The sequence below is a fragment of the Pongo pygmaeus genome, chromosome 15, assembly GCF_028885625.2.
Source record: "Pongo pygmaeus isolate AG05252 chromosome 15, NHGRI_mPonPyg2-v2.0_pri, whole genome shotgun sequence".
Classification (NCBI taxonomy): Eukaryota; Metazoa; Chordata; class Mammalia; order Primates; family Hominidae; genus Pongo; species Pongo pygmaeus.
The window spans coordinates 62,321,736-62,348,509 of record NC_072388.2 but is presented as its reverse complement, the minus strand read 5'-3'; the positions used below and the strand labels follow the sequence as shown (position 1 = coordinate 62,348,509).

Genomic DNA, 26,774 nt, shown 5'->3' with positions numbered 1-26,774 from the left:
ATGGGCGGCCGGGCAGAGGCGCTCCTCACCTCCCAGACGGGGCAGCCGGGCAGAGGGGCTCCTCACCTCCCAGACGGGGCGGCCGGGCAGAGGCGCTCCTCACTTCCCAGAAGGGGCAGCCGAGCAGAGGCGCTCCTCACTTCCCAGATGGGGCAGCTGGGCAGAGGTGCTCCTCACTTCCTTCCAGACGGGGTGGCGGCCGGGCAGAGGTGCTCCTCACCTCCCAGAGGGGGCGACCGGCAGAAGCGCTCCTCACTTCCCAGACGGGGCGGCCAGGTAGAGGCGCTCCTAACTTCCCAGATGGGGTGGCCGGGCAGAGGCTCTCCTCACTTCCTCCCAGACGGGGTGGCGGCCAGGCAGTGGCGCTCCTCACCTCCCAGACGGGGCAGCCGGGCAGAGGCGCTCTTCACTTCCTCCCAGACGGGGTGGCGGCCGGGCAGAGGCGCTCCTCACCTCCCAGATGGCGCGGCCGGGCAGAGGTGCTCCTCACCTCCCAGACGGGGCGGCCGGGCAGAGGCGCTCCTCACCTCCCAGACGGGGCGGCCGGGCAGAGGCGCTCCTCACTTCCCAGACGGGGCGGCCAGGTAGAGGCCCTCCTCACTTCCCAGATGGGGTGGCCGTCGCTCCTCACTTCCTCCCAGACGGGGTGGCGGCCAGGCAGAGGCGCTCCTCACCTTCCAGACGGGGCAGCCGGGCAGAGGCGCTCCTCACTTCCTCCCAGACGGGGTGGCGCCGGGCAGAGGTGCTCCTCACCTCCCAGACGAGGCGTCCGGGCAGAGGCGCTCCTCACCTCCCAGACCGGGCGGCCGGGCAGGGGCGCTCCTCACTTCCCAGAAGGGGCGGCCGGGCAGGGGCGCTCCTCACTTCCCAGATGGGGCGGCCGGACAGAGGTGCTCCTCACTTCCTCCCAGACGGGGTGGCGGCCGGGCAGAGGCGCTCCTCTCTCCCAGACGGGGCAGCCGGGCAGAGGCGCTCCTCACTTCCCAGAAGGGGCCGCTGGGCAGAGGTGCTCCTCACTTCCCAGATGGGGTGGCCGGGCAGAGGCACTCCTCACTTCCTCCCAGACGGGGTGGCGGCCAGGCAGAGGTGCTCCTCACCTCCCAGACGGGGTGGCCGGGCAGAGGTGCTCCTCACTTCCTCCCAGACGGGGTGGCGGCCGGGCAGAGGCGCTCCTCTCTCCCAGACGGGGCAGCCGGGCAGAGGCGCTCCTCACTTCCCAGAAGGGGCCGCTGGGCAGAGGTGCTCCTCACTTCCCAGATGGGGTGGCCGGGCAGAGGCACTCCTCACTTCCTCCCAGACGGGGTGGCGGCCAGGCAGAGGTGCTCCTCACCTCCCAGACGGGGCGGCCAGGCAGAGGTGCTCCTCACTTCCCAGATGGGGTGGCCGGGCAGAGGCACTCCTCACTTCCTCCCAGACGGGGTGGCGGCCAGACAGAGGTGCTCCTCACCTCCCAGACGGGGTGGCCGGGCAGAGGTGCTCCTCACTTCCTCCCAGACGGGGTGGCGGCCGGGCAGAGGTGCTCCTCACTTCCCAGATGGGGCGGCCGGGCAGAGGCGCTCCTCACTTCCCAGACGCTGGGCGGCCGGGCAGAGGCGCCCCTCACCTCCCAGACGGGGCGGCCGGGCAGAGGCGCCCCTCACCTCCCAGACGGGGCGGCCGGGCAGGGCGCCCCTCACTTCCCAGACGGGGCGGCCGGGCAGAGGCGCCCCTCACTTCCCAGACGGGGCGGCCGGGTAGAGGCGCTCCTCACTTCCCAGACGGGGCGGCCGGGCAGAGGGGCTCCTCACATCCCAGACTATGGGCGGCCAGGCAGAGACGCTCCTCACTTCCTAGAAGGGGTGGCGGCGGGGCGGAGGCTGTAATCTTAGCACTTTGGGAGGCCAAGGCAGGCGGCTGGGAGGTGGAGGGTTTAGCCAGGGGAGATCACGCCACTGCACTCCAGCCTGGGCAACATTGAGCATTGAGTGAGCGAGACGCCATCTGCATCCCAGCACCTCAGGAGGCCCAGGCGGGCAGATCACTCGGGGCCAGGAGCTGGAGACCAGCCCCCGTGAACACGGCGACACCGCGTCTCAACCAAAAATACAAAAACCAGTCCAGCATGGCGGCGCGCGCCTGCAATCCTGGGCACTCCGCAGGCCGAGGCAGGAGACTCACAGGAATTCTTCGTGTATTTAAAACAGTGCTGATTCTTACTATAGTATCGCTTCTTACTCATTATTTTTTCTTTTCTGGTTTGCATCTTAAATATTCTTCTAGAGAGTTTCTCTCTCTTTTTTTTTGAATGAAGAGAGTTTTTGTGTAATGTAGTGTAATAAACTGAACATAGCTTTAAAGGTAGAGATTTATGATTATGGCTTGCTCTGGTTAGCAGGCAAGGTGTTGCTTTGGACAGAGCATAGTCTGTGGAAGACCCATGAGTATCATAGGTGGCCAAATGCTTTGAAAGACTCTGGGCGTAAGGTTCCTTTTCTGGTTTTATCATCCATCTTTTCAGTTGTGACTGAGAGCTGGCAGTGTCTGGCATGTAGGAGGTGTGGAATAAGTGTTTATTGAATGAATAAATATGATGATATTCAGATATAAAGATTTAGTGGGGTCTAAATTTATTGGGTAGTATTTATTTGATTCGATTTGGAGAGCGGAAATAGTATACAAACATTAAGTGACTTTGGTGCAGACTTGACAATAAAACAAACTCAGTTTCCTGTCATATCTGGGGCTTAGACTGGACAGACATTTGCTGGTTCACAAGAATTGCTGCTGGCATTAACCTGGCACTTTGCAGCTCTCCTTGAAATATGCCATAGAAAACACTGGGCTGGAGCCCAGGACCTAAAGAGCATGGTACCTTTGTGTCTGGGGGATGTGCAAGTGGAAGAGTGAGCTGCGGGAGAGAGTGTGATATTCTAGTCCTTTCTCTTACCCTGGCCCCTGTTGCCTTATAGGGATTCATATCAGCTCAGAGGCCCCAGTTCTGGCTCATCACAATTAATGAAAGATAAGTGCTATATAAGTTCCTCCTCTGGTCTTCTGTGTAGTTTCCCTTCCACTCAGATGGACTCCCAGGCTCTCTTTATTTTTGTTCGATGTGTGTTCAGGAAATATAAAAAGCTTATTTTAATTCTAGCTTTAAGTAAACAATTAGAAAGGAAAATTTCTGTTTGTTGTTGCAGGAACCCCTCCCCACCTCTATCCCCTGCCTCCCAACCTCTATAATTGGTTCTTTTTTTTTTTTTTTAATATGCAGGAAGTGCATTTTAGGTTCTCCATGTTTTTAGCCCTTCATTAGTGTGTATAATTAAGAGGTAACAGGATTTGATGTGGTTTTCTAAAGTTTTATGTAACATGAGATGCACACTTAGTGAGTGGTTCATATTTTTGAAAGATCATACAGTATTTGAGGGGAGATTTTCTTTTACTGGAACCTCATTTTCCAAGCTCTTCATTTTGCTGGGCATAATTTGATAAGACTTAGTCTATCTTTGTCCTTTTTACTTGAAGGCGATGCAGTGTGTATTTTGAATACACCAGTGTATGATCCTGAGAGGCCTTTCTTTGGTGAGTGTATCTTCAGAAACAGAGATAATCAGGATCCATCTTCAGGAATTTTCTTTCTTCCTGAAGACTCATTTCCACATGTCAAATATAAACTAGGCCTATAAACTCTAGTGAGTGGTTTCATTTAACCATCCAAACAGTTTCTGTTTCAGTTCCAAAAAAGGTAATTTTTCCCCCCAGCTATTAAATTGCTGGGTTTTGTTGTTGTTGTTGTTGTTGTTGTTTTCTTGGTGGGGGGGCAGGGGAGTGGAGAGCGGGGTTTTCCACTGCTGCTGTTCTCTTTGGTGATAGGTGATGAGATGTTTCAGAAATCAAGCCATCTTGATACTAGTTGTTTAAAACTCAATATATAATACCAATGTTAGGTTTTTACAGAGTTTGGAAAGCTTGTGACAGAACATTTATAGGTAGGGAGGATTCTACTTAATTTATAGGGGTAGCTTGGAAGATATGTTTTAGTTTTCAAAATTATAGTATGTGACAATTAACTTTGTTTTTAAAAATTTTTTATTTTTTATATTACATTAGTTATCATAAGTAACAACAATTAATTTGGAAAAGAGAAATGGCCTAGAAGGAGATACGAGGAAACTTAACACTGGTCATCTTTGGGAAATAGGAATGGAAGGTTTCACTTTCTATCTTAACATTAAAAAAATTAATTAAAAACAGAAGGGTAGTTATGTGTCTCAAATCTGCCTTTCCAATTAATAGAAAGTAACAACTACTGAGAAGAAAAATGATATCTATGAACATTGGTGATCATCACATTAAGCCTTTGTATGATCACTTACAGAGTCTACCAGAGACTTTCAATACAGCATAAATGCTTTTACTCTTAAGTATTATTTGTGGTATGTATGTTTGTCCTTCTATCCTTCCATCCACCCATCATCTATCTACCCAGCTATCTGTATCTGCTAAGGAAGAGAAGTGCAGCTTGGTTTCTTTTCTATAAGGAAATAGCGTAACCGTTCCTCTATCTAGATGATCTTGAAAGAGCATATTATTTTTGATGTTTGGCAGGAGGGTAAAGTACTTAGTAATTTTCAAAAATGGTGTGTGGGACATTGAAAAGATAAATTGTATTGGTGTGAAATCTTTTATTTTCAGTGTTCTGAGATTCTTTTTTTTTTTTTTTTTTTTAATGACAGAGTCTCGCTCTATCGTCCAGGCTGGAGTGCAGTGGCACAATCTCAGCTCACTGCAACCTCTGCCTTCCAGGTTCAGGCGATTCTCCTGTCTCAGCCTCCTGAGTAGCTGGGATCACAGGGGTGTGCCACCACGCCCGGCTAATTTTTTGTATCTTAGTAGAGATGGGGTTTCACCATGTTGGCCAGGCTGGTCTCAAACTCCTAACGTCGTGTGATCCACCCACCTTGGCCTCCCAAAGTGCTGGGATTACAGACGTGAGCCACCACACCCGGCCGAGATTCTTATCTTGGTAATTTTTTGCACAGAGAACTCAGCTCTCTATCGTACCACATTTTAATGAGCTGCACGGTGATTTATGACTTGTGCTCTTTCCTTTTCTAATCAGCTCATCAACACCATACCCATTCTATGTCAGTTTACTTTAGAATTGAAATTTTGCCTTTTGTATAATGCTGTTAGGTGGCTTGCATTGGATTTGGGGGATAAATAGATTTTGAATCAGCTTTTGCTGCTTAACAAACCACTCCAAAACTTGGTGGCTTAAAACAACAGGCATTTATTTAGTTCACCATTTTGTGGTTTGGCAATTTAAGCTGGGCTCAGCTATGTGGCGGTTCTCTTCTCCTCTGGGCTCACTCATGAACGTCCCGTCAGATGGATAGTCTCACATCTGTGATGGTTGGCCAGGGTTACAGGGACGCCTGGGCTTTGTGAGTCTCATCATCCAGCCGGTTAGCCTGGGCTTCTCCACATGGTGGCTTATGGGGTTCTCTAAAGCCTGGGCTTCTCCACGTGGTGGCTTATGGGGTTCTCTGAAGCAGTAAGAGAGGGCGAATGCAAATGCTTAAGAACTTTTCAAATCTCTGTTTGCATCATGTTTGCTATTGTCCCACTGGCCAAAGTGAGTTACAAGGCCAGCTAAAATTCCAAGGATGGAGAAAGACTCTGCCTCTTTGTGGGAGGAGCTATAAAATTATACTGCAGTGGCGTGAACACAAGGAGGGAAAGAATTTGTGGCCATTTCTGCAATCTGCCATAAATGTACTTGGGACTTCCCACCTTGGTTCAATGGATATTGTCTTTATTTTGAAATATGTCTAGAATCCAGCCACTTCTCACTATCTTCTCTGCTTCCTTTGCTACCTCCTAGTCCAAACCACTATCATCTTTTGCCCCCCAACAGGTTTCCTGCTGCTTCCACCTTTTCCCCTGTGTTCTACACAGCAGCCAGAGCAAGCTTTTAAAAACAGAAGTCAGATTATGTCACTCCTCTGTTCAAAACCTTCCACTGGCTTCTCATTTCATTCAGAGTAAAATTTAAATTACTTTCTGAGGCTACAAAACTTTACATGATGTGGCTCTTTCTTTGACCTCATCTTAACTCACTGCTCTCAGCCACACTCCCTCCTTGCTGTTTCTCAAACACACTAACAGGCCATAGGGCTTTGCATTTGTGGTTTTCTCTACCAGATACTCAACGTGTCTCCTTCCTTTACTTCTTTAAGGTCTCTGTTTATATGTCACCTTCTCAGAGAGGCTGTCAGTGATACACTACATAAAATAACATTCTTGCTTACCAGTCTCTGGCTTGCTGTATTTTACTCCTTAGCACTTATCACTACCTGACAATTGTTTATTTTCTATCCCCTCCAGTTAGACTGCATGCTCCATGGGGGCAGTGACCTTGAGTATTTTGTTTGCTGTTTATCCCCAATGCCTAGAACAGTGCCTAGTGCAGGGTGTATGCCACCTAAGCCTCAGCAGAATCACTGTCCAGTGACATTCATCACCTGGTCTTAGTGGTGGCTCTTCCCTAGAAGTGAGGTGAGGTCTGTGTCCCATTGTTGCTGTGCTAGAGGCAGCTGATTTCCTCCTATTCGTTGATGCTCAGCTGGACCGGTGTTGTGATATTTAAGGAAAGTTTCATCCTATCCCCTTTTGCCAACAAAATTTTAATTTGATGACTTTGTGGTCATTTTTCTTTATAAATACCCATCTTCATGGATTTAAATATATAATCATTGTATGCTTATGGTTTACATAAATATGAATATTCATGTGTTTTTTTTTTTGAAGAGGGTGGCGCATGGAGCGAACCCTTTTTACTTAGCCATGGATGCTCAGGTAGTGGTGTTGATGCCTTCTTTGTGTACTCTTGAAATTCCTGCAAGCTCCCAAACCTTTTTATACTCAGATCTACGTACCAAATTGCTCAGGTCCCAGTGGGCCAGACTTCTGCTGAGCGTTAGCTAACTCAGGGACAGAGTTGCTGTCCTTCAAGTATAATTTGTCTCTCAGATGGCTTTCCCATAGCTGATTCTCAGGCTTTGAATATGGATTCTGTTAGTCCACAGGCATTGACTCCATTTGCAGGTGTGTGTTTGTAACATATAGTCAAACCTCTAACATTTGGAATAATGAGATGAGATGGGAATGAGTAGGAGGAAGGGCAGTCTGGTTTAGTGAAATATCTGATGCACAGAATATTTAAAATTAGGCCTGGCACAGCGACTCACGAGGCCTGTAATCCCAGCACTTTGGGAGGCCAAGGCGGGTGGATCACTTGAGGTCAGGAGTTCGAAACCAGCCTGGCCAACATGGCAAAACCCCGTCTCTACTAAAAATACAAAAATTAGCTGGGTGTGGTCGTGCACATCTGTAATCCCAGCTACTCGGGAGGCCAAGGCACGAGAATCGCTTGAACCTGGAGGCAGAAGTTGCAGTGAGCCGAGATCACGCCACTGCACTCCAGCCTGGGTGATGGAGCAAGACCCTGTTTCAAAAAAAAAAAAAAAAAAAAGGAATATTTTAAAATAAAGGTAATTGTATGATTTTTAAATTGTAGCTCATGTCATAGACTAAGATACAACTGGGGTATGAGTCCCATAAGCAACTGTAATGGAAATATTTGCAGTCTACACAGGCCTAGAGAAGAAGTGAAGGATTTTAAGCAGCAAAGTCTGTGTAAGAGTTACTTGACTCAGACTTTGAAGGCTAAAGAACTAGATAAATCTAATTTCTTGAAACCTTTGATTTGAAAAAGTTACTGATTTTTATATTAATGGACCTGAAGATGTTCAGGTGCAGATTAACTTGTACTTGATTAGAATCACATTCTTCAAGTATAAAATAGAAATTTTACAGTGGAAAAGCTGAGACATGTGATTTCTCTGCCTGGCTTCTTCTGGACCTTAAGGTAACTTTCACTGGAGATGTCTCCCATTCCAGAAGTGGAAATTTATGTTTTGCTGCCCAAAAGCTGGTTGAATTAGAAAGCTGGAAAGCAAAGCAAGAGAGAGCTTTAAATATTTAGTGGAACAAGGGTGCTGATAATGACAGTCGGGATTGTGGGGCTCTTCTGGACTCTGGCTTCTTATGAAAGAAAGGGTTAAGAACATCCCCTTTTGGGGAAGACAAGCTAGGACTTCAGTCCAGTTTTGCTGTTTACTATTGGAGTGATCTTAGATAAGTTATTTAACCTCTCTATGCCTCAGTTTCCTTGGTGGTAAAAAGGGGAATATTGAGAGAGTTCATACCTTAGAGTTGTAAGGATTCAGTGCAGTGATACATGGAAAAGGCTTATTGTAGATGCTCAGGAAATGTTAGCTAGTATATATAGAAGGCATATTTTCTGAAGAATTCAGGAAAATGATACCAGAAGGGCTTAAATGGGCACCTAGGACACAGTTTTATGTGCCATTGTGGTCCCTATGAAACTAGCCAATATATGCAGTTGTTTTGTGAGAGTGACAGAACAAAGAGTGACAGGCAGAGGGAGGGGGTTGCCATAGCATTGGGGTAAACAAGTGAGCCGCATGGTCTAGAGAGGAAAGCATTTGTGTGCACAGTGGCTCCAAAGAGGTGTGTGAGGTGTGCGAGGAGGGAAGAGCACACACTTGGTAATGGGGGCCTGAGAGCTGCAGGGGCTGGAAGAGAACACTCGTGTGTGTAGAAGTGTGTGTGGGGGTGGGAAGGAGGGTGGAGTGAGGGTTTATGGGCTTGGATCAGGCTATTACATTGGATCCCAAAGGCATTAGGTGCCACTCAAGCTGGATCTCTACAAAGGGGAATCATACAAACTGAGGCTCCAGAAGAAAAGAGTTCTGTGGGTTTATGATAAATCCCTAGGGTCAGGCTTCTCAGACTTATCTAATCAAGTGCCCCTAGGCATAAGAGAATTACCCTTGCTGGGGCCGGTTGCGGTGGCTCACGCCTGTAATCCCAGCACTTTGGGAGGCCAAGGTGGGCGGATCACAAGGTCAGGAGATGGAGACCATCCTGGCTAACATGGTGAAACCCCTTCTCTACTAAAAAATACAAAAAGTTGGCCGAGTGGTGGCGGGCGCCTGTAGTCCCAGCTACTTGGGAGGCTGAGGCAGGAGAATGGTGTGAACCTGGGAGGTGGAGCTTGCAGTGAGCTGAGATTACACCACTGTACTCCAGCCTGGGCGACAGAACAAGACTCTGTCTCAAAAAAAAAAAAAAAAAGAGAATTACCCTTGCTGCAGTTATTTTGAAGTCTTGTTTTTTTTTTTACTTTAAAAATTCGGAGATTTTTGCATTTCATAATGTATTTGTTTCTTTTCATTCTAAACATTGGTGTTTTTAGTAAAGTTAATTGTACCAAGGGAGAAGTGCCATGTTTATCTCATGGCTTCTAAAAGGAACCCACACTGCCCTTCTGAGATTAATCCAGGAGCAAGGTAATTAACAGTTAGGGTAGTTGGATGCCAGGAAAGACAGAGGTCTTTAGAAGGGGCCTCGTACTCACAGCAGGTAGGCAGTTGGTATTCCCTCATTGCTGCTTCTAGGCCTTTAAGGCCCCAAATCCTTTCTGTAAGGCAACTTGTGAGTTTTTGAAGGCCCACTGATGGTCCTTTAGTGCTCACTACTTACCCAGGCTACTGAGATCCTCCCCTGTGCCCCCTGCAGCAGTCGCCTGGGACAGGAAGTAATGGGTGCATTTAATACTCTTGTCCCAGGCCGGGCGCCGTGGCTCACACCTGTAACCTCAGCACTTTGGGAGGCTGAGGCGGGGGATCACTTGAGGCCAGATTTTCAAGGTTCCTCCATGTTGTCGCATGTGTCAGCACTTCATTCCTTTTTGTGGCTGAATAACATTGCATTGTGCCACATTTTAAAAATCCGTTTATCAGTTGATGAACATTTGGGTTGTTTCTGCTTTTTGGCTATTATGGATAATGCTGTTATGAACATTCATGTACAATTTTAGTGGACATACTTTCAGTTACCTTGGGTAAATATTATACCTGGGAGTGGGATTGCTGGGTCATTTGGTAACTCTGTTTTAACTTTCTGAGATATTGCCAAACTGTTTTCCACAGCAGCTCCACCATTTTACATCCCCACTAGGAAGGTATGAGGGATTTAATTTCTCTACATCTTTGCCAACACGTGTTATTTTCTCTCTTTTTGATGATAGTCATCTTATTGGGTGTGATTTGCATTTCCTGGATGGCTGATGATGTTGAACATCTTTGCATGTTCTTACTGGCCATTTGTGTATCTTCTTTGGAGAAATGTCTATTCACATCCTTTGCCTACTTTTGGATTATCTTTTTGTTATTATTATTATTACTTTTTTCTTTTTTGAGACGGAGTCTTGCTCTGTTGCCCAGGCTGGAGTGCAGTGGCGCAATCTCGGCTCACTGCAAGCTCTGCCTCCCGGGTTCACGCCATTCTCCTGCCTCAGCCTCCTGAGTAGCTGGGACTACAGGCGCCCGCCACCATGCCTGGCTAATTTTTTTGTATTTTTAGTAGAGATGGGGTTTCAGCGTGTTAGCCAGGATGGTCTAAATCTCTAGACCTTGTGATCCACCCACCTTGGCCTCCCAAAGTGCTGGGATTACAGGCTTGAGCCACTGTGCCCAGCCTATCTTTTTTGTTATTAAGGTGAAGAATTCTTTTTATGTTCTGGGTATAAGTCCCTTATCAAATATATGATTTGCAAATATTTTCTCCCATTCAGTGGGTTGCCTTTTCTTGATGGTACCCTTTGAAGCATGCAAATATTTACATGCTCAGAAAATATTTGTCAAAGAATGAATGAAAGAAACACTACCTTTTATTGAAAGCCTTGCCTGACTTTACACAACGTTGTCATTTTGTCTCTTGGATACCTAGGGTGTATATATTTTTTTCATATTGATTATAATACTCCCCACATTGCTTTGTAATTTATTTGTAGTATTTTCTCCCTCACCCAATGATACCTTGGGAGGCAGGTGCCATATCTACTATGTTCCTAACTGAGTTCCTGGTGTGAGTAGTAGGGTAGTATGTGACGGTCACTGAATGTTGCCTGAGTGAATGCATGGATTTCTCTGTGGAACTCTGTCAAGTGAAAGAGGGGTTGCAGCTGGTCCAGATTGTTGGTCTTCAGTTTTTATGAACCAGCTTAGATTCAGATTGTAGAGTGTGTGCAGAAGGCTGTGATTCTCCAGCTTGCAGTCCATACTTTATCAAGGACTGCTTGGAGGCAGATGAGCTTGAAGAACTCAGCCTCCTTGCATGGGCTTCTTAGTGTGGGGAAGGGGTGGGGAGAGCAGAGTGAATGGCGAAGTGTTCAGTGTGTGAGCAGGTTGTCATTATTAATGTATCATAATAACCACAGTGTTTATGTGGATTTCTTCAATTTTAAAGTGGTCATTACCAAGGTTAATTATCTTCTTAACCTTAGAGGTGTAAAGCTGCTTTTGGCATCTTTGGAAACTTCTTTTGGAGCTACCAGATTAGATGGTCTTAGTATTTATTTATTTATTTGACAGAGTCTCACTCTTTCCTCCAGGCTGGAGTGCAGTGGCATGATCTTGGGTTATTGCAGCCTCGGCTGCCGGGGTTCAAGCAAGCATGTCTGGCTAATTTTTGTATTTTTATTAGAGGCAGGGTTTCACCATGTTGGCCAGGCTGGTCTGGAACTCCTGACCTCAAATGATCTGCCTGTCTCGGCCTCCCAAAGTACTGGGATTACAGACATGAGCCACCATGCCTGGCCGGTCTTAGTAATACTTTAAGATTTCTTTCAGCTCTAAGATTTCATGACTCAAAACTTTGTCTTCCCCATGAAATCTTTCTTGATTACTTTAGTCCTTAATGATCCCCATCTTCTTAACCTAAGTCATGCAAGACATATTTATGTGAACAGCATGGTATCATTCATTCATTCAGCAAACATTGCATTAGGAACTTGGCTAGATGCTGGAGTGACAAAGATGACCAAGACAGCATTTTTTTATACAGTGTTTATTGAACACATATTTTATGCTATGCCCTGGGGGTAAAGGGTGACTAAGACGTGTAAGGCGCTTGCATTCTACAGGCCATTGCTTTTCATGGGTGTAGGTTTTCTCTCCCCAGTTAGACTGTAAGCCTTATTTTTTGTATTTCATTCCCCCACACATCTAATACAATGAGTAAATAGTTTCTCAAGCAGTACTTGATTGACTTCTTTTTCCTCTTTTTTTTTTTTTTTTTTTTTGAGGTGGAGTCTCACTCTGTCGCCAAGGCTGGAGTACAGTGGTGAGATCTCAGCTCACTGCAACCTCCGCCTCCTAGGTTCAAGCCATTTTCCTGCCTCAGCCTCCCAAGTAGCTGGGACTATAGGCGTGAGCCACCACGCCTGACTAATATTTGTATTTTTAGTAGAGATGGGGTTTTGCCATGTTTGCCAGGCTGGTCTTGAACTCCTGACCTGAAGTGATCCTCCTGCCTTGGCCTCCCAAAGTGCTGGGATTACAGGTGTGAGCCACTGTGCCTGGCCAATTGACTTCTTAGATGGGTTTTTTTGTTTTTGTTTTTGCTTTTTTTTTGATTGCCAAGAAAAGTTTTGCTTGCCAAGAAAATGTGAGAGGTATTTGGAACTTTGAAATTTATAATCTATACAATACGTACAGGTCTTGGGCAAGTGGCTACTCAGGTGTTATGGTGGAAATAATCCATACCTGTGCCTGATTCTTGATTGCGAAGAAAAATTTGGAAGTAGTTTAGAGAGTGATTCAAAACTTCTCATATTCCCTAGCTCTTTTAATCTATTTCATTTCTGAATAATGAAGTGATGTATTCAAATTTCGCACTCAGAGGACACTGGCATGTGATTTTGGTACTGCATGCTTAATCAGAACTTGAAAGAGTTTTTGTTTTGCTTTGCTTTGCTTTTAAAACCAGGGCTCTGCCCTTCTTAGTAAAGCATATTTTGGGGCAGGGAGGCATACTGATTGGGATTTTTTCCAAATGGTTTTCCTCACATCCTGCCATCCGAACCTCTTAAATAAGGGCTTTCAAGGCCCCCATGCAATTCTGGTAGTTTCAGTATACCTAGGAGAAGACAGGTTATTAATGATTTTCAGATGTGAAATTCATTAAACTATATAGTAAATTAAAGTGCTTTTGGGGAAGGATAATAGTAGGAGGTATTGAAATAGAACATCTAAAACAACTGTCTTCCTTGCAGTGTTAACATGTGATATAAATGTGGTGTTTTTTGCCCTTACTGCTTGCCTTATGTCACCTCCTTGCTCTGGAACAGTTGTTTTCAGACTTCAGTGTGCATAGGAATCACCTGAGAAATTGGTTGGAGTTGTTGATTTGCTGTCTTTTACCTGGGGGATGTGCAGTCCAGGTGGTTCAAATGCTTTTTGAGCAGACTGGATATTGCTTTGGTAGTGTCACAGTGCTTGTTTCTAACCTCTACATAGAGGCCTCTTCCTGCCTGTCACTCCACACCCCATGTTCTTCAATGGCCTCAGTGCCTTTGCTCTATTCATTCCTCCCGAGATGGAAATTCATCTTCTGTCTCCTTAGGGCTCAGCTCAAGAGGAGGCCTTCCCAAGAAGCTTTGTCTAGTCTAGCTCACTCTGATGATGCCTTTCCCAAAATCCCTCTGTACATACAGTAGTTAAAAAAAAATGGCTAACTTTCCCTGTTTGGCTCTTGTAGTATGTAATTTTTTATTTATGGTCTGTATTGCTCATTGGACCATTCCTGTATATTGCACTGCTTTACTGGTTATCTTTCAAGGTTCCCATGTACAGCTTCAGAGGTTGTGCAGTGCATAATATTAATGTGCTGGTCCTCTGTCTTTGTATTTTTGTTTTTGAGATGAGGTTTCTTGCTATGTTGCCCACGCTGGTCTTAACTCCTGGGCTCAAGGGGTCCTCCCGCTTTAGCCTCCTAAGTAGCTGTTACTATAGGTGTGTGCCACTATACCTGGCTCCTCTGTCTTTTAATGTAAAAAATAGTTTATTTCTCTTAATAAGATTTTAAGTGCCTTGAAAGTAGGAATAATCTTAGGTTTTGTGTTTTTCATAGCATCCAGTAACTTTATATTTAACCTTCTTCTCCTCCTCCTCTCCCTCCTCCTCCTCCTCCCCTTCCTTCCTTCCTTCCTCCCTCCCTCCCTCCCTCCCTCTCTCTCTCCCTCCCTCCCTCTCTCTCTCTCTTCTTCCTTCGTCCTCGGTCCTCCTTCTTCTCCTTCTCTTTCTCCTCCTACTCCTCCTCCTGTTCCTCCTCCTCTTTCTCCTTCTCATTCTTCTTCTTTTTTTTTTTTTCTAATTTAAGACAGGATCTCACTCTGTCACCCAGGCTAGAGTGCAGTGGCGCCATCTCGGCTCACTGCAACCTCCGCCGCCTGGGCTCAGGTGATCCTTCCACTTCAGCCTCCCAAGAAGCAAGGAGTACAGATGTGTGCCACCAGGACTGGCTAACTTTTTAATTTTTTGTAGAGATGACATCTGTCCATGCTGCCTAGTCTGGTCTCTAGTTCGTTGGCTTGAGTGATCCACCTGCTTTGGCCTGCCTCCCAAAGTGCTGGGATTACAGGCGTGAGCCACCGTGCCTGGCCTCTTTTAATATTTTTAATCTGCCAGGCACGGTGGCTCACGCCTGTAATCCCAGCACTTTGGGAGGCGGAGACAGGTAGATCACCTGAGGTTAGGAGTTCAAGACTAGCTTGGCCAAGATGGTGAAACTCCATCTCTACTAAAAATACAAAAATTAGCCACATGCAGTGGTGGGCACCTGTAATCCCAGCTACTCGGGGGGCTAAGGCAGGAGAATCACTCGAACCTGGGATGTGGAGGTTGCAGTGAGCCGAGATCCCACCACTGCACTGTAGCCTAGGTGACAGAGCAAGACTCTGTCTCAAAAAAAAAAAATCAATTTCATATAGTAGAAAAATATGGTGGTGTTATTTTGTCTTATTTAGAAGCGTAGAACTGCACTAATTGAAATGATTTAGGATTCGGCCACAGAAGCTGAAATTTGTTGGATTTTTTTTTAATTTTTAGAGCTCATTTTCTATCCAAGCTTCATTTCTGTTATAGTTTTCTAAGTATGCGACAAGTAATGTTTTAAGAACCATTAAGATACTGTTCATTGAATATCGTCTTGTAGAATATAATGTTGCTAAAGATTTTGATGTAAAGATTCTAGTTAGAAGCCTTGAGCTAAGTTTTTCTGAATCTTGCCCTGCCAGTCCTCCCACCCTCCAATGTGGTTTTTGGTGTTCTTAAAACAACAACAACAAAACAAAACTTGTTTAACATTACCAAAGTCATGCATGTATTTTTGTAGAAAATATGGATGGACAGATATTACCACTTCAAACATTTTGGTGTGTATTCTTCAAGCTTTTTTGTAGGGGTAGTGGTGGCGGCAGCTGTGTTTGTATGGGCTCATGGTCTTAATAGACCAAAACAATTTTTTTTGGAGGGCTACTTCTAGCCTATCCCAATGTAGTAATTAGTCTGATAAAAATTTAATAAGTCATCACTGTGGTAATTTATAATAATGCCTTTTTATCAAGTCAAATTGAGTAACTGACTTCTGTAATTAGTAGTACATCTCCTAGTCAGATCAGTGCCTGGTTGACCCACAAGACAGAACTTTTGAATATAAAGCAGTCTTCTAGTGTATTAGGGAATATGTGCTTCTGCTTTGATAAACTGTGTATCGTTTTTGAGAACCACTGAGGTGTGGGGTATTTTTTGTTTGTTTGTTAATTTGCTTTTTAAAAAGTATTGAAAACTGAACCAGAATATTTTTGCTTATAGTTTGAGGAAGGAGAGTCTTCATTTTCAGCTTCTCTGCATTTTGGAGAATGATATACAACATAACGGGTATGTTTCTCCAGTTGCGTTTTCATCCGTCCCATTTTCTAGGCAGACTAGAATCCATGTAACTGCTGACTAGTGCCATTACACAGTGACACCAGTTCATAGGAGTATGGTATAGTAGAAGAGAACAGGCCTTGGAGATTTGCAGCTTTCTACCTGTATGTGACCTTTAGCAAGACCTTTAACCCCTTTGAGTCACAGTTAAGCTTATCTATAAGATGAGAATAAACTCAAACACAAAAGATTAATTTGATGGATAAAGTCTTAAGGTCCCATCCTGTTTCATTCCTTACTTCTCCACATGCCCCACCATGAACAACCACCTTCATGATGGCCAGCAGGCATGAATTGTCTTGAACTTCATTTTTCCTCCTATTTAAGTGGAGAAGGTATCCCTTTTCCTATTTATTAAGTTCATTTTTCTGTCTCCTGTATTTCTCTCTGCTGCCTCTTTACTTTATGGGTAATCTCTTTTTGATTATCCTAGCTCTCTTTGTTCTTCTTTTCTTCTTGGTGAACTCTTATTAATCTGACACGGTCCCCTGAAGGAAGGTAACCTCCTGTGACTTTGCTGGCTTCAGGGAGGTGCCCTGTCCCCAGCACTCTTACAGCACTCTTCTCACAGTGGCTTTTGAGGTTTACTTGCCTGGTTTCCTACTACAATGTAAGCTCCCTGAGGGCCAAAGATTTTCTCTTATTTACCTTGCGCAGGGCCTAGGTGAATGAGTTGAATGAATGGTGAATGGCAGCTCTAAAAAAAAGTTCATAATTTTTGCTTTAGGAGCAGTATCCAAAGTGTGTTAAGATCATGGACTCTGGGGCCATATTGCTTAAGTTTAGACCCCTGCTCAGCATGTACCCTTTGACAAGAGCCTCAGTTGCTGCTTCTGTAAAGTGGGGCTAGTAACAATAGTACTTATTTTATAGTGTTATTGTGAGAATTAAGTGACCCAATAGATGAGTAGGGTAGAGAGCAGTGTGGCACACAGAGAGTGCTCACTAAGAATTAGCTGTTTACTATATATATATATTTGGATAGAGACTCGCTCAGTCTCCCTGGCTGGAGTGCCGTGGTGTAAGCTCAGCTCACTGCAACCACTGCCTCTCAGGCTCAAGCAATCCACCCACCTCAGCGTCCCGAGTCGCTGGGACTGCAGGCACGTGCCACCACGCCTGGCTAATTTTTGTATTTTTGGTAGAGACAGGGTTTCACCATATTGCCCAGGCTGGTCTCAAACTCCTGGGCACAAGTGATTTTCCTGCCTTGGCCTTGCAAAGTGCTGGGATTACAAGTGCAAGCCATTGCACTGGCCTAGCTATTGACTATTACTATATTTCATGAGCTTTCAGACACCTTTTTCTGATAGTTTTCTACTGATAATTTTGCTTTTATAAAATTTTATAAAATTTCAATATGGTAATATTTATCCATCCTATAGATGGCATTTGAGTATTGTGGTGGGAGTGTTTTCTTTTTCTTTTTTATTTTTTTGAGACGGAGTCTTGCTCTGTCATCCAGACTTAGTGCAGTGGCATGATCTCAGCTCACTGCAACCTCTGCCTCCCGGGTTCAAGCAGTTCTCCTGCCTCAGTCTCCCGAGTAGCTGGGATTACAGGCGCATACCACCATGCCTGGCTAATTTTTGTATTTTTAATAGAGATGGGGTTTCACCAGGCTGGTCTCGAACTCCTGACCTCATGATTTGCCTGCCTCGGCCTCCTAAAGTGCTGGGATTACAGGCGTGAGCCACCACGTCCTGGCAAGTGGGAGTGTTTTCATTATGCCACCTTCTGTGGGGTGCTCATGGCAAGTGAGGTGTTGAGCAGGATGAGTCTTGTCACCCTCAGGACTTCGAGAAGGGAAGTTATGGGTGTCAGGAGGCAGGGCAGCACCTCCTGCCTCTAAGTCTGGTGCCCTCTGCTTCATGCTATGTCGATGGTTCCATTTAAAAAAACAACTTCCAGCTGGGTACAGTGGCTCACGTCTGTAATCCCACCACTTTGGGAGACCGGGGCAGGTGGATCACTTGAGGCCAGAAATTTGAGACTAGCTTGGCCAACATGGTGAAACCGCGTCTCAACTAAAAATACAAAAATTAGCTGGGTGTGGTGGTGCGTGCCTATAATCCCAGCTACTCGAGAGGCCGAGGCAGAAGAATTGCTTGAACCTTGGAGGTGGAGGCTGCAGTGAGCTGAGATCTCGCCACTGCACTCCAGCCAGGCTGACAGAATAAAACCGTGTCTCAAAAAAATAAAAATTAACAAAAAACCCCAATTTTTATTTGGAAATAATTTTAGACTTAAAGTAGCAAAAATAGAGAACTCAGACTGCTTTCCCTAATATTGGCAACTATCTTTTCCATTTTTTATTGCTGAGTATGGTTCCATTTTGACTATATGTCACCACCATATTTTTTAACAGCTTTATTGAGACATAGTTCATGTACTGTACAGTTCACTCATCTAAAGTGTGCAATTCATTAGTTTTTAGTATGTTCACAGAGTTGTATAACCATCACCACAATCTATTTTTAGAACATTTTTATCACCTCAGAATGAAATTCTGTACCCATTAGCAGTCACTCCTCATTCCTCACGCTACCTTCTCTCCCCAGCTGCAGGCAATCACTAATCTACTTTAATCACTAATCTACTTTATGTATCTCTGGATTTGCCTATTCTGGATATTTCATGTAAAATTTCCACCATCGTTATATCTTATTAACATTTTCTTTTTTTTGAGACGGCGTCTTGCTCTGTCGCCCAGGCTGGAGTGCAGTGGCACTATCTCGGCTCACTGCAAGCTCCGCCTCCCGGGTTCACGCCATTCTCCTGCCTCAGCCTCCTGAGTAGCTGGGACTACAGGCGCCCGCCACCACGCTCGGCTACTTTTTTTTGTATTTCTTTTAGTAGAGATGGAGTTTCACCGTGTTAGTCAGGATGGTCTCGATCTCCTGACCTCGTGATCTGCCCGCCTCGACCTCCCAAAGTGCTGGGATTACAGGCATGAGCCACCGTGCCTGGCCCTTATTAACATTTTCTATACAGATCCTGGCTCTCCCTCTTACAAGTGTCTGACTGTGGACTTGTCATTTAATTTGTCTCTACCTTGGTTTCCTGATTTGTAAAGTGGGAGATAATAATAGTATGTAGATGTAGAGTTGTAAGAATTAAATGAGTTAACATGTGGAAAGCACTTGGCTCCAATTTGTAGTCTATAAATTTTAGCTGCTGTTACACTAGGATGTCATAGTTTTCCTTTTCTTTTTTTTTTTTAGAGATGCGGTCTCACTCTGTCACCCAGGCTGATTGTGTAGTGGTGCAATCATAGCTTGCTGCCACCTTAAAATCCCAGGCTCAAGAGATCCTCCCGCCTCAGCCTCCTGAGTAGTTGGGACCACAGATGCACCACCACGCCTAGCTAATTTTTAAAAATTTTCTTGTAGAGACAGCAATCTTGCTATATTGCCTATCTATGTTGCTCTATTGTCTCAAACTCTTGGCCTCAAGAGATCCTCCTGCCGTGGCCTCCCAAAGCCCGCTGTGCCCACCCAGGGATCTGTCATATTTCTAATTGGTTCATTTATAGTCTTCCATATTGCTATTTATTGTTTCTGTGTCATTACCAGTTAACCATACAAGTATGTAACAATTATTCATATCAGTTTTAGTATTTTGTCCTAAATCCTGAGTTTAGAATTTAGTCAATGTAAACTATTTCCTGTCACAAAGACTTAGCTGGTAAAAAGAACTGTAGCATTTGGCATTGTAAGTATGCATCTTCATTTGGCACCTTGGTGTATTTATTTGAATGAGAGGTGATGTACCCATCTGGTTTAAAGTCAAAATAAATCTAGGGCGTTGGTTTCTGAAAACCAAGTTTTACTTTCATTAAAGTGAATTTCTTTCAAGAAAAGTTGCTTTTGAAACTAATTTTTAAAAAATACATTTATTTCTCATAGACTTTCAAGATCAAAGGGGAGACAATATGTTCCTATAAGAAAAATTCATAGTGCCCAAAACATACCCATCACCACCCCCTCTGTAGATGGGAAAACTGCTGAGGTTTAATTTGAGTGATCTGCAGGATAGTTAAATGAAGCTTGAGAAATACCTGTTTACAATAGTTATATATTGTCAAAATAATTTTCAACATAAATAATGAGTCAAATCCAGGTTAGGTTGTGGCAGAGGGATTGTGAAATGCCAGACAAAAAACTGGAGATATTGGGCTAGGAACCAGAAGATCTGGGATCAGGACTTGCTACCAGTCAGCTGAATGACCTGGAGCAAGCCACTGAAGTTCTTTGGGCCAGTCTCCTCATCTGTAAAATGAGACAACTGGACTAGAATAGATGGTCTCTTGGGGCTTATCCAGAGCAAAAATTCCTTGGTTTCTTTCTTTTTTTTTTCTGAGATAGAATCCCGGTCTGTCTTCCAGGCTGGAGCGCAGTGGTGCGATCTCAGCTCACTACAACCTCCGCCTCCCAAGTCCAAGTGATTCTCCTGCCTCAGCCTCCTGAGTAGCTGTGATTACAGGCACGCACCACCATGCCTGACTAATTTTTGCATTTTTAGTAAAGACAGGTTTTGCCATGTTGGCCAGGCTGGTCTCGAACTCCTGACCTTCAGGTGATCCACCCACCTCAGCCTCCCAAAGTGCTGGGATTACAGGTGTGAGCCCCTGCACCCAGCCCTATTTCTCATAATAACAAGATACTACCAAGTATTGATTAATTTAGAGAAATCTCTAAATTTGTGTTTTTGCTGCTCTTTTTCTCATCCTTATTACTGCCATAGCCCTTCTAGTTTCACAGTGAGGTGGCTATTTTATGATTTGTATTTTTACATTTCTGCTATCATATATATTTGTCTCTCTTTTACGCAGCTCTGACCTGTGATATGTTCAAAATTGTATTAAGGTTTTAGTTACAGATACTCTGGTTGGGTAGTGGAGCTCAAACCAAAACCAACTTTCTCTCTTTGGTGGTGGAAATGGAAGCTGGCACATTCTGTGTTCCAGTGTGTCCTGGGGCCTTTTTGTGAGTAGCTGCATTTCTTAAAAATTGCCTGTGATGAAGTAAATGTGCATATATAAATGATTTTCATGACTAATTTTGATTTTAAATTTGGAAATACAGTTTTATAGGGGAAAAACATTGGTACCTGACACACAATAAATTTTCACTTACGATTCCTAATATTTACTTTAAAGAGCCAGTCTGCTTATAACTAGGCAGTTTTATATTTCATAGTCTCTGCCAGTGGTTTCTAATTTTGGGCCACGAATGCTGGAGAGGTATATGAAGTTGTTATAAGGGATTTGATTATCCAAATGAACCCCTATCTGCAGACTGATTTGTACTGGTGTTTTCAGATGTATATAGGGATTTGTGGCTAATGAAGAATTATTTAAGGCTGGGTCAGTGGTTCATGCCTGTGATCCTAGCACTTTGTTAAGCCAAGGTGGGAGGATTACTTGAGCTTGGGGAAGTCGCGGCTGCAGTAAGCCATGTTTGTGCCATCTCACTCCAGCCTGGGTGACAGAGTGAGACCCTGTCTGGAAAAAAAAAAAATTCCTTAAAAGTACTTCCTGAATTCATAAAAATTTTTTGTTATTGTATTTTCTTTAGTGATATTAATGAAGATCCAAGACACTTAAAAACCTTCCAAAGGTTCATATACACAAAACTTGAAAAACATCCTTTTCTAAAACCATGTCAAGCAAAGCATGATGTAGACTTGAAAAAAAAAAAAAAGAAAAAAAAGAAAAGAAATGATGTCAAGAGGTTAGTGAAATGGACAGAGAGGTCAACCTGATAGTATACATTTGTTTAAAAGCATGCATGTATTATGTAGTTTCTTTTGTAAGTAGAACTTAGAGAACTTAAGCAAACTTTGCTTTTTCACTGAATAAAAACCACACTATTTGTCTTTAGGACATTGAGTCTCAAGAAAAAAACAAACATTTAAAAAATCCCTCAAGACTTGGTTGATACTACCTGAAAAAGCTCTCTAAATTATAAAGAAGAGATATTAAGTTCATTTCTGATAAGATAGTTTTGTTGGCTGAATTGACATCATGCTCAAAATAAGACATAAGCTGTAGGAACTAAGTTCAGTTATTGCCAGAAGTTCACCACATACCAAATGTATTATTCTAAGTGAATAACAAAATGAGATTTATTGATATTATAATAGAAATATTGAACAGTAGAGAATTGTGATGCCAGGTGATGCCACTAACATGAGTATGCTTCTGGCCATTAAAGGAGGATGTTGTATGATATCTTGCATCCATCATTGATTTACCTTTCCACTTTCTGCATAAACCTTGAGCAGGTTCATGTGTTTTTTTGTTTTTTGTTTTTTGAGATGGATTCTCCCTCTGTCGCCCAGGCTGGAGCACACTGGTACAGTCTTGGCTCACTGCAACCTCTGCCTCCCAGTTTCAAGCGATTCTCCTGCCTCAGCCTCCTGAGTAGCTGGGATTACAGGCATGCGCCACTATGCCCGGCTAATTTTTGTGTTTTTTGTAGAGAAGGGGTTTCACCATGTTGACCAGGCTGGTCTCGAACTGCTGACCTCAAGTGATCCACCTCTGCCTCCCAAAGTGCTAGGATTACAGGGGGGAGCCACTGCACCTGGCCAGGTTCATGTGTTTTTATACTCATTTAGTTACCCTGTATTTTTTTAGTTATCTTTGGAGATGGAAGAGATGTGGATAATCCAGAGATGATGCTTGTAGTCAAGAAAGAATAATTGTGGCCTTTTGATGGGGAGCCAAGTTTTATGAAATCCCACGGAGTCAGTCTTCAGATCCAGGGTTCTAATTGGCTAGAGATCTTCCAAGTTATTTTGCCATATTGTTTTTTGAAGGGAAAGGAAATAGTATCACACATTTATGCATCTCTATATAAAATGGTTAGAAATGGTATCATATAGGTATTGTATGTTTGTGATCATAACTGCCTGAATAAAGGTTAAAATGTCATGGGAAAATGGGAAAACTTAAGCAGGAGGAAATAGAGATAGTTTATTTTTAGCAATTTAGAATGTTCCATTTAAAAGCAGTTAAACTGGCTAGAGCTGTGGGCAGGGGGAGGGGTACTGGGGTGGTTTAAAGGCCATAGCTATTATGGTGAGTGCCTGACATTTTGATTTGAAGTGTGTCTCTGCCTGTGTATTTTAGAACCAGAAAAATTCTTGGAAAACTACCTTTTTTTTTTTTAAACTGTGTGCCCAGATAAAATAGTTTGTTATTCCAAATCTAGAATTGAGATTTTAATTTTTATTAATTGTTAGTTCTGTCAGTCTTTCAGGCATTTGGCTTCTTTGCTCATTCTTTTAAGATTTAAGTCGGAGAAGAAAAATCACATCCATTAGTTTTGATTACTCAGATCAATAAATTGAAAAGGAAAATTAGAATCATTTAAATTTGACTGCATATGATGAGAGTCTGCTAAATTAAACTATAAATTACACGTTTATTAAGCACTTAATAAACACTTATTAAAACAATGTTCTAAATTGAACAATTTCCCTCTGTATATGTTCTTAGTTATTGATGGGTTATGGTTCAAGAGGCGAGCTGGATGAGGTTTCTTAACTCTTTGAGGTTGGTTTGGCAAATTTAATTAAGCCTTAAGTGGCTCACTCTTTTTTTTTTTTTTTTTTTTTTTTTTGAGACAGTCTCACTCTGTTGCCCAGGCTGTAGTGTTGTGGCGTGATCTTGGCTCATTGCAATCTCCGCCTCCCAGGTTCAAGCGATTCTTGTGCCTCAGCCTGTAGAGACAGGGTTTTACCATGTTGGCCAGGCTGGTCTCTAACTGCTGACCTCAGGTGATCTGCCTGCCTTGGCCTCCCAAAGTGCTGGGATTACAGGCATGAGACACTGTGCCCGGCCAAGTGGCTCACTCTTGAGGGCTCAAGCAGTGTTGGTATAATGTTGCTGGATAAACGGTGAACACCAGTACATCCCAGTGTACGATGCAGAATAATCCACAAAGCATGATTTATAGAAGTAGTGATATTTAACAAAGAAAATTCTCAACACTTAATTTGTAAAATGAACAGTACAAATTGTTTTTAAGTCTTGGTCTTGAAAAATACTGTAAATGGCTTAAAAACCATATGCTTGGCTGGGCATGGTGGCTCACGCCTGTAATCCCAGCACTTATGAAAGGCTGAGGCGGGAGGATCCCTTGAGCCCAGGAGTTGGGACCAGCCCGGGCAACATAGGGAAACCTCGTCTCTACAAAAATCAAAGAAACTAGCCGGGCAAGGTGGTACGTGCCTGTTTTCTCAGTTACTTGGGAGGCTGAGGCAGGAGGATCATTTGCACCCAGGAGGTTGAGGCTGCAGTGAACCATGATTGCACCACTGCACTCCAGCCTGGGTTAGAGAGAGAGAGAGAGAGAGAGAGATCCTCTCTTGAAAAAACAAACAAGAAAACCCCAAAAATGCTTGCCAAAAAAAGAAAACAAATTAGTATATATTCTTTTAGACTTTTTTGTCTACATATACATACATGTAGACATGTTTATTTTACTTAATTTTTTTAAATGGAGCCTTGCACTGTCACCCAGGCTGAAGTGCAGTGGCACAATTTCAGCTCACAACCTCTGCCTCCCGGGTTCAAGCAGTTCTCCTGCCTCAGCCTCCCTAGTTGCTGGGATTACAGGTCACCACATGCCCAGCTAATTTTTTTTTTTTTTTTGTATTTTTAGTAGAGACAGGGTTTTACCATGTTGGCCAGGCTGGTCTTTAACTCCTGACCTCAAGTGGTCTGCCCGTCTCAGCCTCCCAAAGTGCTGGGATTTCAGGCGTGAACCACCGTGCCTGGCCAGACATGTTTATTTTTATAAAAATAGTACTGTACTCTTTCTCTCTCACTATATATATTTTTATGAATTTTTTTTTTCTCTTTGAGACAGAGTCTTGCTCTGTCGCCCAGGCTGGAGTGCAGTGGTGCGTTCTTGGCTCACTGCAACCTCCTCCTCCTGGGTTCAAGTGATTCTCCTGCCTCAGCCTCCCAAGTAGCTGGGATTACTGGTGCACGCCTCTGGGCCAGCTAATTTTTGTATTTTTAGTAGATATGGGGTTTCACCATGTTAGCCAGGCTGGTCTCGAACTCCTGACATCTAGTGATCCGCCTGCCTCGGCCTCCCAAAATGCTGGGATTACAGGCATGAGCCACCATGCCTGGCCTTTTTGTTTTTGCTTTTCGTTTTTTGAGATAAGGTCTGGCTCCATTGCTCAGCCTGGTGTGCAGTGGCGTGATCTTGGCTCACTGCAGCCTCCGCCCCCTGGGCTCAAGCCATCCTCTCATCTCAGCCTCCCAAGTAGCTAGGTAACTACAGGCACGCACCACCATGCTTGGCTAGTTTTTGTATTTTTTGTAGAGATGGGATTTTGTCATGTTGTCCAGGCATGTCTTGAACTGGTGAGCTCAAGTGATCCACCCACCTCAGCCTCCCAAAATGCTGGGATTACAGGCATGATCCACCATCTTGGTCTCTGTGAATGTTTCATTTCCTACTGAAAAGTTTGTCATTTTTTTTTGGTTGTCTTTTTTTTTTTTTTTAATGGCTTTACAGCCGGGCGCGATGGCTCATGCTTGTAATCCCAGCACTTTGAGAGGCTAAAAGGGGCAGATCACGTGAAGTCAGAAGTTCGAGACCAGGCTAGCCAACCTGGTAAGACTCTGTCTCTACTAAAAATACAAAAAATTAGCCGGGTGTGGTGGTACACACCTGTAATCCCAGCTACTCAGGAGGCTGAGGCAGGAGAATTGCTTAAACCCAGGAGGTGGAGGTTGTAGTGAGCTGAGAATGTGTCACTGCACTCCAGCCTGGGCAACAGAGTGAGACTCTGTCTCATAAATAAATAAATAAATGGCTGTACAGTCTTCTAAGGTATGAATAAGTAGTAACTTACTTAAGGCCACTTTCTTATTGATAACATCTGGAGCATTTTTATTTTACTGCAGTTGTAAACAACGCTGGTGGGGAACTACTTAAGACATATCTCTGTGTTCACATAGGGGAGTATGTCTATAGGATACATTCTTAAAAGTGGAATTCTGGGTAAAAAATAAAAGCCTTGGTAGGTGCTGCTGAATTGCTTTAGACGTTCCGTTTTACATTTCTAGTAGAGTATTTGAGAATACCTTCTTCCTACAGTTTAATTTAAACAGTTAAAATTTAAAACTATAATTTTAAAAAGAACAAGTAACCCGACTTTAGGAGTTGGAACATCACCTGAATACTTGACCATCATTACTGGTTACTCTTATTTTTAAAAGTTTACAAACTAAATGAGCTAGTGAGGCAGATAGCATCACTTCCACAGTGATTTAAGAATCCTGTGTCATTTGAAGCTCACGAGGTTAATATTCCTAGAGTACTTCATTATATTGTTATCCTTCATGTTTAGTAATATCAGAAATTTTGTCAGAAATATGTCTTGCCACATGTGCAAAACTAACAGCTTGAGTACAGTTTGTCACGCTGGATACAGTGTAAGCAGCCTTTATTTAGCTGCTGTCGCAACTGTTTTCGGTGTTTTTGCTCTCTACCAATGATTCTCACCTAGGGGTTCTTTTGCTCCCCTCCCCCTCCCCCTGCCACCCACCCACCCACACACACACACACACACACACACACACACACACACACTTTGCTCCCCTCCCCTCCCCCGCCACACACACACACACACACACACACACACACACACACACACACACACACACACACACACACACTTTGCTCTCCTCCCCCTCCCCCTGCCACACACACACACACACACACACACACACACACACACACACACACACGGTAATTTGGCAATGTCTGGAGAGACCTGGTTGTGATGCTTGAGTGAGGATTGAAGCGGCAAAGAGTAAGGACTTGCTACTGGCATCTA

The 26,774-nt window shown here is 44.0% G+C and overlaps 1 protein-coding gene across 6 annotated transcripts in view; it reads left to right on the top strand.

The window, feature by feature from the left end:
* PPP2R5E (protein phosphatase 2 regulatory subunit B'epsilon) overlaps positions 1-26,774 on the top strand; it is a 174,172-nt gene that overhangs the window by 27,670 nt on the left and 119,728 nt on the right. The window contains exon 1 of one of the 6 annotated variants that reach the window (XM_054449805.2): positions 8,522-8,615. The exons of 4 other annotated variants lie outside the window; for them this stretch is intronic. The gene's annotated coding sequence lies outside the window, so the exon portion shown is untranslated. Of the gene's footprint in view, positions 1-8,521; positions 8,616-26,774 lie in introns of those variants that run through there. One more of the 6 variants, XM_054449806.2, reaches the window with a different exon arrangement.